This window comes from Anabrus simplex, chromosome 5 (genome assembly GCF_040414725.1).
Source record: "Anabrus simplex isolate iqAnaSimp1 chromosome 5, ASM4041472v1, whole genome shotgun sequence".
Lineage (NCBI taxonomy): Eukaryota > Metazoa > Arthropoda > Insecta > Orthoptera > Tettigoniidae > Anabrus > Anabrus simplex.
The window spans coordinates 431,976,531-431,989,301 of NC_090269.1; the positions used below are offsets into that span (position 1 = coordinate 431,976,531).

At 36.4% G+C, this 12,771-nt stretch overlaps 1 protein-coding gene across 3 annotated transcripts in view; it reads left to right on the top strand.

Moving 5' to 3' along the window:
* LOC136875061 (zinc finger protein 578) overlaps nucleotides 1–12,771 on the top strand; it is a 65,703-nt gene that overhangs the window by 13,716 nt on the left and 39,216 nt on the right. The window lies entirely within an intron of this gene.

Here is a 12,771-nt window from a genome sequence, read left to right on the forward strand (position 1 = left end):
GAGCATGATACCAGCAGAAAATTGTAAATTTCTCCGTCATGTGAAGAGTAAGGTAAATTATGAACATAACGAAAGTTGTTTATAATGAAGAGACGTTTCACGTACGGTAAACAAAGTTTACAGAAAATCAATAGTATAAGAGAAAATAGAGGAAAACCACTGTGGTTTTCCTATAAACACCCCGTCTATTCAAAGATTTTAAAATTATATGCATATCGGAACCTTTCCTGGGATGAGTATACTCTAAATATGAAGTTTGGCTGAGATCTATCCAGCCGTTTCGACGTGATGGTGGGAAAACCACTCTGGTTTTCCTATAAACCCCCCGTCTATTCAAGGATTTTAAAATGATATGCATATCTAAACCTTCCCCGCGATTAGTATACTCTAAATACAATGTTTGGTTGAGATCCATCCAGCCGTTTCGACGTGATGGTGGAAAAACCATTCTGATTTTCCTATAAACCCCCCATATATTCAAATATTTTAAAATGATATGCATATGGAAAACTTCCCCGCGATGAGTATCCTCTAAATATGAAGTTTGGTTGAGATCTATCCAGCCGTTTCGACGTGATGGTGGAAAAACCATTCTGGTTTTCCTATAAACCCCCTGTCTATTCAAGGATTTTAAAATGATATGCATATCAAAACCTTCTCCGGGATGAGTATACCCTAAATATGAAGTTTGGTTGAGATCTATCCAGCCGTTTCGACGTGATGGTGGAACAGACAAACAGACAGACAAACAGAAACAATTTTATTTATATAGATTGTTACACTCGTTCTTCACCCCCTTTCCATCCCCGCCCAAAGGAGTCCTATGAGTGCCTTACACAACAGTATATTTTTTTCCCAGATATTAAGTCTTATTTGTACCTATTTTGGTTGACAGCTATGCCCAAATGTACATGCATAATCTCACTGCTCTAGAATCCTGGAGCTGACGTTGCCATGGTTACGGCAGTTCATTTCTTTATCCGATTCCTAGAGCAGGGGTAGTGTGGTGCCAATATCTCCGTAACGGTTGGTTTTAGGGCCTTAAAACATGGTTTTCGGGCCCGTAGGGCTTACCGAGTTTTGTTCTTTGCGTCAAGAGGATTAAATTGAGCTTTGTCTCGTCCTTATACGACAAATTCGATATTTTGCCTATAATAGTATAAGAGAAAATGGAGGAAAACCGTTTTTCCTATAAAACCCCCGTCTTTTCAAAGATTTTAAAATGATATGCATATCGAAACCTTCCCCGGGGTCAGTATACTCTAAATATGAAGTTTGGTTGAGATCTATCCAGCCGTTTCGACGTGATGGTGGAACAGACAAACAGACAGACAAACAGACAAACAGAAACAATTTTATTAATATAGATAAAAAAGCCTCTTCCAGTTTGCCCAATGTAGCTCACGGAACATTGATTGCAATTCAACTTATATACACCTGATTTATTGTATTTGTTCATAGTGTTATTGATTTTATGGTGGTTGTAAAAGAGATTAATGTTATTGTTAATTGTTTTAAAGGCATTGTTGACCTTATGCTTCTTAAAAATGTTGGTGATTTCGTAAATCTTATTATTGGTATAGGTGAAAGAGGCATAGTTGTCTGTTTTTCTTTTTGTTTCTCTAAGAAGTGTTGAACTGGGTCTGTTGACAATTTTGTTGACTATCCTGTCAATGAAATGCGTACTAAAACTGTTTTTACTTGGTATGAAGCGAATGGAGTCGAGTTCTTTTTTATGATCTGTATCAGATATGGGGATATGGTAGGCTCTGTGGATCAAACTATAAAAGGTTGCTCTTTTTTGAGATTCGGGATGTATCGAAAGAAAATGAAGAAGTGTGTCTATTGATCTTTAGGTCCAGATAATTAATGGATTTTTCTATTTCGGATTCTAAAGTAAATTTTATATCCGTATCTATTGTGTTAAGATTATTAAGAGTCATAGAGGCGTTGGTTATGCGTTCATCCAAGATAACAAACCCATCGTCTACATACCTAGACCAAAATAGAACATTCTTGAATTTTTCATTATTAATTATTTTCTTTTAGTACTTACAGAAAACCCACACAAACTGCAGTTACAATACATAATGATTCGATACACCCCTTAGCTCATAAATGCGTGACCTATAACAGCTTGGTGAATCACGCTTTTAGTATACCAATGTCCAAACAAAACTTGGACAAGGAACTGAACATCATTCGAGCCATGGCTAAAGCTAATGGTTTTAAAGAGAATTTTATAGAACGAATAATAAGCAAATTCAAATATCGCCCTCACACGAGTCTGATGAAAAATAAAATAGAAGCAAAGGAAATTGCAACCTTCACGTTTAATAAAGATGTATACAGAATTACAAATATTTTCAGGAAACGTAATATTAGGATCGCATTCAAGACAGATAATAGAAATACAACTGTTTTACATAATGTTTCGGTTGTCAACAAAGTCAATCCATATTCTAAATCAGGGGTATATAGGTATATAGGTTCGAATGTAGGGACTGTGGAAGCGGATACATAGGGCAAACTGGGCGTAGCTTTAATGTCAGGTATCAGGAACACCTTAACGCTGTAAAATATCACAGATTCTCAGCGGTAGGGCAGCATATCCATGAGTACAAAAATAAATTCACATAGATAAAGACCTTGAGATCATGGAAACACTGTCTAAGGGACAGAAGCTTGACATTACAGAGGCATGTCTAATACATCTAGACCAATACTATAACGCTAACCTGAATCTGAATGAAATCTTGGAAAAACCCAAGATATTATTTGATTGTTTGATTCTATTACTTAACAAGTTAAAAATTCCAGAAAATTCGAGTGTATTCCGAACTCTACATAACAACTTTGCTTACTACTGTCTTCGTCCACAACGCCCCCCAGACACTCTCTCAAAAAGTTTGACGTTCTAGAAACATTCCCTTTGCCCCTTTGCCGCCCCTACTTCTCCTTCCCTGGCGCTTCATCACAGAGCACAAGATACCAGCAGACACACTCATCGCACCGCAGCCGTCACGCGAATTACACAGCTTTAGAGGTGAGTCAGCCGTATCAACAGTTAGATTCAATTAGTTTTCTTTATCGATATTCTCGCTTTTCTCTTAACATTGGGTTTCATTATTGCAGGGTTCTATTGAACTGAGAAGGCATGTCTGCCTAAAAACTGTAGGACAAATGAAATTACAGTTCCAACCACGCATACAGCTTTAAAAATACGAAGTTTTTTGTACTTAATAAATTTAAGAAGATGGCCCAGTTTTAACAATCATATTGTATATAACGAGCTTTTAATCCATCAAATTGGTTATTATATACATGAAATGAACATTTTAACATCAAATGGACTGCATACAATTTTAAATCCTCAATCTTAAGTTCGCATTTGAATTCAATAGTACGATAGTACAAAATCACAGACATTAAGGAATGTGAAGACAACTCATCAAACAGACGAGAAATTTTATATTTATGACTTACAAGAATTCTCTTGTTACATATTAGAGTTTTAATATAGCATAATTTACTGTAGATGTTTTAGGATTTAACTAGAGCAATATTGTATTGTTTGTATATATGTATATTAAGGAGTTACGTATGACAATATGTTGTTTAATGTTTAGATTGCCAAGTTTTTTTTGCACTTTCTGAGCAGCTGATGATGGTGTCAAAAATTGAACACCGAAACATGTTCTGTAATAAATAATGTTGTAAATACCATCCAACAACATTGTATTTTGTATTGAAAAGGTGGAACCCGCTAGATTCTAATTTAATTGTGATCTCAGTTGAATACGGACCAAAAGATGAAGTTCCTTACGTTTAAAATTTCCATGTCGTTTTCAATACTGGTAAATTTATGTTTATAGTCTTCCACATGTTTCCCTATGGATGAAAAATGGTTATGCTTTATGGCATTAATATGTTAATTATAGCGAATGAAAAAATTTCTTCCGGTACGTCCGACATAACTGGCTTCACAATTATTATATTTTATACGATATACTCCTGAATGACTAAATTTATTTTTTCATTGACAGATTTAGTGTTCTGTAAAATATTGGCGTTATTATGTGTGGTTGTGCAGGCTATTTTCAAGTAGTGGATATTGAAAAAGTTATGGGGTAGTTAGAGGTGATTGAAAGAGAAGAGTACATAGTCTTTCTTGAATTTGTTGTCTCTGGTTAATTTTGATTTCGGCTGGTATTTAATTTTTTTGAATAATTTTATTGGTCACATCTTTGTTGTATCCATTCTGCTTTGTTATTTCGTGGATCAGATTTTATTAAAGTTCATTAGGAGATAATGGTATGTTATAAGCTCTATGTATCATGCTATGGTAGGCTGCTTTTTTGTGGGCATTGGGGTGAGTAGAATCTATTTTTAATGTATTGGACGTGTGGGTAGGTTTCCTATATATTTTATACCTTAAGTGATTTTCGTGCCTAGTATGTCTAAGTAATTTAGAGTGTGGTCATTTTCTATTTCCATTGCAAAAGCTTATACTAAAATTCATAAGGAGAATGTGCCTACGAGACATATTATAAATTACAGATAAAGTCCAATTTATAAATTATCATGTCTTATTCAAGCATTTCTGAAGAAACAGTATGTTTGTTTAGTCAAGAAGACAATACGGAACTCAATAGAATTTTGCAATGTATCAAAAGAATTGAAAATTGAGCAACACCACAACCTAGTATCATATGACATAACAAACTTGTACCCTAACATACCTATACATAAAACAGTAAATTTCATCGAAAATAATTTAAGAAACGACAGCAACCGAAGCATTCTTGAAATAGAAGAATTCATAAATCTACTTGAATTTGCTATCAACAACAACTATTTCATATTCCATGACATCTTTCATAAACATCAAGGCCTTCCCATGGGATTCTCAGCATCGGGTATACTAGCAGAGATTTATATAGATTACTTAGAGTACCATGAAATCATTAAAATCGGCAACATTTTCTTCTCGTGCATATTCGTAGGTGACACATTTCTTATTTTAGACAGTACATTTACCAACGAGAATAACATATTAGAACAACTAAGCAAATTAGATCCACATGTATATTTTATAATTGAAATAGGAAATGACCACACTCTAAATTACTTAGATGTATCTGTTACTAAGCATGAAAATCACTTAACATACAAAATATATAGGAAACCTACCCCAATATCCAGTACAATAAAAAAATAGATTCTACTCACCCCAACGCCCACAAAAAAGCAGCCTACCATAGCAAGATATATATATATATGAGTTTTTAACATACCTTTGTCTCGGAAGGAACAAAAAAGGAATAAAATCTGATCCACGAAATAGCAAAGCAGAATGGATACAACAAAGATATGATCTATAAAATTATTCAAAAAATAAAACAGCAGCCGAAATCAAAATTAAACAAAGACAACGAATCCAAGAAAGACTATGTACTCTTCACTTTCAATAATACCTATATCTACCCCATAACTTTTTCAAAATACACTACTAAAAATAGCCTACAAAACCACGCATAGTAACACCAATATTCTGCAGAACACTAAATCCGTCAATGAAAAAAAAGTAAATTTATTTATTCAGTAGTATATCGTATAAAATTTAATAATTGTGAAGCCATTCATGTCGGATATACTGGAAGAAACTTTTTCATCCACTACGATGAACATATTAATGCCATAAAACATAACCATTTTTCATCCATAGGGAAACATGAGGAGTATTATAAACATAAATTTACCAGTATTGAAAACAACTTGGAAATTTAAAGCATGAATCCCAAGAGCCCATTGCTCATTATATTGGAGGAATTTTACATCAGTATGGACCAGTATGCCAATCCAAACTTCAAGCTGAATGAAATCACAGATAAAGTAAACATCCTTTTCAAGATAGTTATCCCTTTCTTAAGAAGCACCTATTTAAAAAGAGTTAATAAACAAAACCCAATACATATTAAGGAACCTTCAGAAGGCATGGAGTTGGTTTAATAATGAATAAGAAAATAGGGCAGCGGATAAGCTACTACGACCACCATAGTGAAAGAATTATTGTCGTCAAGATAGACACCAAACCAATGCCCACCACAATAGTGCAGGTCTATATGCCTACTAGTTCAGCGGATGATGAAGAAATCGAAGGAATATATGAGGAGATAGAAGATTTAATACAATATGTAAAAGGTGACGAGAATCTAATTGTGATGGGAGACTGGAATGCAGTGGTAGGCCAAGGAAGAGAAGGTAGTACAGTATGAGAATTTGGATTGGGGCAAAGGAACAAAAGAGGTAGTCGGCTGGTTGAATTCTGCACTGATCATAATTTAGTCCTTGCCAATACTTGGTTCAAACACCACAAACGACGGCTGTATACGTGGACGAGACCTGGAGACACTGGAAGGTATCAAATAGACTTCATTATGATTAGGCAGAGATTCAGAAACCAGGTGTTGGATTGCAAAACTTTCCCAGGAGCAGACGTGGACTCTGACCACAACGTGTTGGTCATGAAATGCCATCTGAAGTTGAAGAAATTGAAGAAAGGAAAGAATGCAAAAAGATGGGATCTAGACAAGTTGAAAGAAAAGAGTGTGAGGGATTGTTTCAAGGAACATGTTGCACAAGGACTAAATGAAAAGGCTGAAGGAAACACTATAGAGGAAGAGTGGAGAGTCATGAAAAATGAAGTCAGTAGGGCTGCTGAAGAAATGTTAGGAAGGAAGAAAAGATCAACTAAGAATAAGTGGATAACTCAGTGGATAACTCAGGAGATACTAGACCTGATTGATGAATGACGAAAATACAAGAATGCTAGAAATGAAGAGGGCAGAAAAGAAGACAGGCGATTAAAGAATCAAGTGGATAGAAAGTGCAAGAGAGCTAAGGAAGAATGGCTGACGGAGAAGTGCAAGGATGTCGATGGCTGTATGGTCCTGGGAAAGGTAGATGCTGCATACAGGAAAATCAAGGCAACCTTTGGAGAAAGGAAATCTAGGTGTATGAATATTAAGAGCTCAGATGGAAAACCACTTCTAGGGAAAGAAGACAAAGCAGAAAGATGGCAGGAGCATATCCAACAGTTGTATCAAGGTAAAGATGTAGATAATTTGGTTCTGGAACATGAAGAGGCTGTTGATGCTGATGAAATGGGAGACCCAATTTTGAGGTCAGAGTTTGACAGAGCTGCGAGTGACCTAAATAGGAACAAGGCACCTGGAAGTGATGACATTCCCTCTGAATTACTGACTGCCTTAGGAGAAACCAGCATGGCAAGGTTATTTCATTTAGTGTGCAAGATGTATGAGACAGGAGAAGTCCCATCCGATTCTCGGCAGAATGTTGTTATACCTATTCCCAAGAAAGCCGGTGCTGACAGGTGTGAAAACTACCGCACCATTAGTTTAGTATCTCATGCCTGCAAAATTTTAACACGTATTATTTACAGAAGAATGGAAAAACAAGTTGAAGCTGAGTTGGAAGAAGATCAATTTGGCTTCAGAAGAAATGTAGGAACACGTGAAGCAATCCTGACTTTACGTCTGATCTTAGAGGATCGAATCATGAAGGACAAGCCCACGTACATGGCATTCGTAGATCTAGAAAAGGCATTCGATAATGTTTATTGGACCAAGCTATTTATGATTCTGAAGATGATAGGGATCAGACACCGAGAACGAAGAATTATCTACAATCTGTATAAGAATCAGTCTGCAGTGATAAGAATCGAGGGCTTTGAAAAAGAAGCAGCAATCCAGGAAGGAGTGAGGCAAGGCTGCAGTTTGTCCCCTCTCCTTTTCAATGTTTACATAGAACAGGCAGTAAGGGAAATCAAAGAGAAATTTGGAAAGGGAATCACAGTCCAAGGAGAGGAAATCAAAACCTTGAGATTTGCCGATGATATTGTTATTTTATCTGAGACTGCAGAAGATCTCGAGAAGTTGCTGAATGGTATGGATGAAGTCTTGGGTAAGGAGTACAAGATGAAAATAAATAAGTCCAAAACAAAAGTAATGGAGTGCAGTCGAACGAAGCCAGGTGATGCGGGAAATATTAGATTAGGAAATGAAGTCTTAAAGGAAGTAGATGAATATTGTTACTTGGGTAGTAAAATAACTAACGATGGCAGAAGTAAGGAGGACATAAAATGCAGACTAGCACAAGCAAGGAAGAGCTTTCTTAAGAAAAGAAATTTGCTCACTTCAAACATTGATATCGGAATTAGAAAGATGTTTTTGAAGACGTTCGTGTGGAGCGTGGCATTGTATGGAAGTGAAACATGGACAATAACTAGCTCAGAAAGAAAGAGAATAGAAGCTTTTGAAATGTGGTGTTACAGAAGAATGCTGAAGGTGAGATGGATAGATCGAATCACGAATGAAGAGATACTGAATCGAATTGGTGAGAGGAGATCAATTTGGCTAAATTTGACGAGAAGAAGAGTTAGAATGATAGGACACATCTTAAGACACCCAGGACTTGTTCAGTTGGTTTTTGAAGGAAGTGTAGGGGGTAAGAACGGTAGGGGTAGGCCAAGGTATGAATATGACAAGCAGATTAGAGCAGACGTAGGATGCAATAGTTACGTAGAAATGAAAAGGTTAGCACAGGATAGGGTGGCATGGAGGGCTGCATCAAACCAGTCTATGGACTGATGACTCAAACAACAACAACAACAACGGAAGGCATGCCCTGTTCTATCCCGTCTCCCCCACAAGCTGCTTCTCACACCCCCTACCTCTCCTATCCTATGCTGCAATATCTAGCCCCAGATGTACATGGAGCAGTGCACGACATGCTTCCGAATGTCATACATCGACAAGCTAAGAATGACACGTAAGTATACACACTCTCTTTCAACACATTCAATAGACATTCTTAACTAGTAAAATTAATTCTACATTACTTTCTTATCTTACTGTTTACACGTATTAATTGACATGTTCAATGGAACACAAATATGAAGAGGAGAGCATTCACACTTATTAAATCGAACACAGAGGCTGACACCAAAAAATAGCATAAGACTACACATCATGATATTTTAGTGTAAATTAAGTAACATAATAACAAATACTGAACATATGTACTCAGTCAAGATTAATAGCTTACACCGATGATCATACTAGAACAATCTGCACAACTAGAACTCAGCTGCGTAATTCATGAAAAGTTTTATCAACAAAGATCAAGATGTTCTTAACGTGTGTCATAAGATTGCTATAGAACATAAATTATAAGAACATTACACAGCATTATTTTAATGAATTATGTGTCATTTATGAACAGATTAAGTGAAGTTTTATAGTCACACTTTGCATGTCATATGAACATTGGTGAGTATTTTAGACTAAGAGTAAGAATACCACAACATATTTTAACACTATAATATTATTATTTGAATTATGTGATATTCATTATTAGATTCATTGATGCTTTGAATTGTATATTATGTTTACAATAGGTTCTAAGATCAGCTGAAGATGACCTGAATAAGGGTCGAAACCGGTCCTGTATACTATTGTCATAGAGATATGTTTTAGAAGCCCTATATCAATATAGTATTGATTAAGTGGAAGGTTCCCATCTTTATAATTGTGTATACTAAACCATCAATACGGACATGAAACTAATAGTTTATAATAATCCAGTAATTGTGGAGATCAACCATTAAATTTTTAATAAATCAATATAATGGTGAAGCAGCTGCCCATAACATTCCCAATGTTGTAGGATCTTTATGTGATTGCCATCTTGCAGACCAATCATACACTGGAATTAGAAAAAATTTTAGTATAAACTCATAAATACAACCTGTGAAAATAAAGTTCAGTGAATGTTCCTGTACTATCGATATAGATGAGCAGTGTATGCCAGTGACCTTACTGTCCTTCAAAATAGTCCCCTCCCATAACTATACACTGCTGAGATCGGCGATACATCCTGGAAACTTTGCAAGAAGGCTTCCTTTGGGTTGGTGTTCAAAAGCCTCGTCACATTTCGTTGGATTATGGGAATATCGTCAAATCTCTTCCCTTTCAAAGCGAGTTTGAGTCGTGAGAACAGGAAAAAGTCCTGAGGATTGAGATCTGGCAGGTTCAAGTTTCACCCCCCCCCTCCTTTTTTGCCGTGAACTGTTTGACGATTTTGGCTGTGTGTGGGCGAGCATTGTCACGAACAAAAACCATGAACTGTGTTGTGCATACTGGAGTCGTATCCTGCATAGACATTTCATAAAATGGGTCAAAATTTCAGTGTACCGTGCAGCATTCAACGTCGTTCCCTCAGGCAAGAATTCCTTGTGGGTGATGTCGCGGCTACCAAAAAAGGTGATGAGCATTCTTTTGATGCGTTAATTTTTGGCTCTGACCTTTTCCTGATGATTGGATCCCGGAGAATGCCTTTCTATGCTTTGCAGTTTCATTTCAGGGTCGTACGTGAGACACCAGTTTTCATCCTCAGTGACAATGCAGTTTAAGAAGTTTGTTTTCACATCCGCCCTTTCGACAAAATCCTGTGAAGCCTCTAAACATGCCTACTTCTGACTGTCAGTCAAGTAATGTGGCACAAGACGAGAACATGTTTTCCTCTTCCCTAACTTCTGGGTAACGATTTGTCACACGGATTCACTGTTAATATGCATTTCATCCGCTATCGTGCGCACAGTTAATCGCCGATTGTTCATGATTAATGTCCTCACCTGAATGTTTTCGTCACTGACGGCGGTCGCTGGTCTTCCGCTATGGGGTTGTCAGAAACACTTTCCCGGCCTCCTCAAAAACGGGCGAAACACTCGTACACACACTTCCAGGACAGTGCTTGATCTTCATAAACCTGTATCAGCATCGCATGCATTTCTTTCAGTGTGTTGCCAAGCTTAAAACAAAACTCTACATTGATCCATTGGTTGTTCATGTTCCTGTTCACAGTTCAGAACCAACGCACTGAATACGCACTGTGTCAAACAGGTCTTACACGGCACACACACGATGCTCAACTGAACTACGTTGGGAGCAGGTGGTCAAAACCTGCTGCTACGCAGGTGCATCGTTGTGTGTTGCCAGTGTTGCTGGATCAACCATTCTGACTTCATTCACCGAACTTTATTGTCGCAGGTTATATATTATAATGTATAGCTGAATATATTGATAATGATTTTCTGAATTTACAGATAATTAATATAGGAAGTTAATTAAAATTCAGTTAAATATTTAAGTAAGGGACTGCCTGGCCGAGAAGGTGAAGGCGTGCTCAGTTTGCCCGGAAGAACATGGGTTCAAATCCCTGTCAGTAATCATAATTTATGAGCTTCATATCTGTATTGATGATTCACACAAATGCAAAGAAGAGAAGAATTCCACCTGATCAATACTTGTTTATTATTGTTATTAAAAATACAGGACCATTTTTGATCTTAGCAGGTCATCCTCAGCTGGACACACATGTACGTACGACACATCATGTAATTTCAAACAATGCCATATCTAAAAAGGTATACCATATGACGGTAACATGTCAGGTTTTACTAATGAGTAGGGCATTCGTCAGATTGGAAGTTAGGTATATGTTATCATGCGTGAATGTGCATCTATGAGATGTTACTACCGAGCTCGATAGCTGCAGTCGCTTAAGTGCAGTCAGTATCCAGTAATTGGGAGATAGTGGGCTTGAGCCCCACTGTTGGCAGCCCTGAAGATAGTTTTCTGTGGTTTCCCATTTTCACACCAGTGAAATGCTGGGGCTATATCTTAATTATGGCCATGATCGCTTCATTCCGATTCCTAGGCCTTTCCTATACCATCGACGCCATAAAACCTACCCGTGTCCGTGTGGTGTAAAGCAAATAGCAAAAATGAGAAGTGAATATTCCTAAAAAAACTTAGATGTATTCATAAAATAAAACAACATATGCGTAAAACACTTTCATGCATGTGAATGTTTGAGTTTATGGCTTGCACTGTTTTGACTGCTATCATTAAGTCTAGATGTCCACAACTGTGCATTATATTAAAAACTCAATGGCCTAAATTGTAATATGAGTTATACTTTAAAATACCAATATATCATTTAAAAGATGTTTGTCACCATATGTACACGAAGGATAAGATACACTTTGCATCTCTAAAACGCAAAATATTGATGTAGTGTAGATTCAGTTGAGGCTTGGACGAAAGTATAGAAATTGCAGCTTACCATATATAAAATCCAGTTTTTTAATATTAAAAGATGAGTCATAATGTCCTTTGCCTGATAAGTAATGTTGTATTGCATTAAACCAGAGTAGTGGCTTCTTCCTTTGTTGTAGTTGTGTGACATTGTAAGGATTATCTGTGAAAGATAAGAGTAAGATGTGAGTGATACTAATATTTTGAAGGAATGTCTTAAAGACAAATTTTAAATTTGTTTACATTGATTTTAACATGTGTTGCATATGTCATGTCCCAATATCATATTTTATAATTACTATTCTTTTGTGTTAATAACATAAGAAATCACAGTTCAATATTTGTAAATTATAAATGACAATGTCCTCTAAACAATGTTTGTTTTAAGATTAAATTAAGAAGGCTGATGATGCCTAATGAAAGAAGGGTGAAACATGTCCCCGTAAAATTTAGAATTTCTATGCATATTTAACCACATAACGTGGTACTAATTTTATTGAATACGTGGGTAATAAATATATTCCATTTGTAAACTATGTGAGATCACTGTTTTCAATACGGAACAAAAATGAGGGTGATAGGTTGTAAA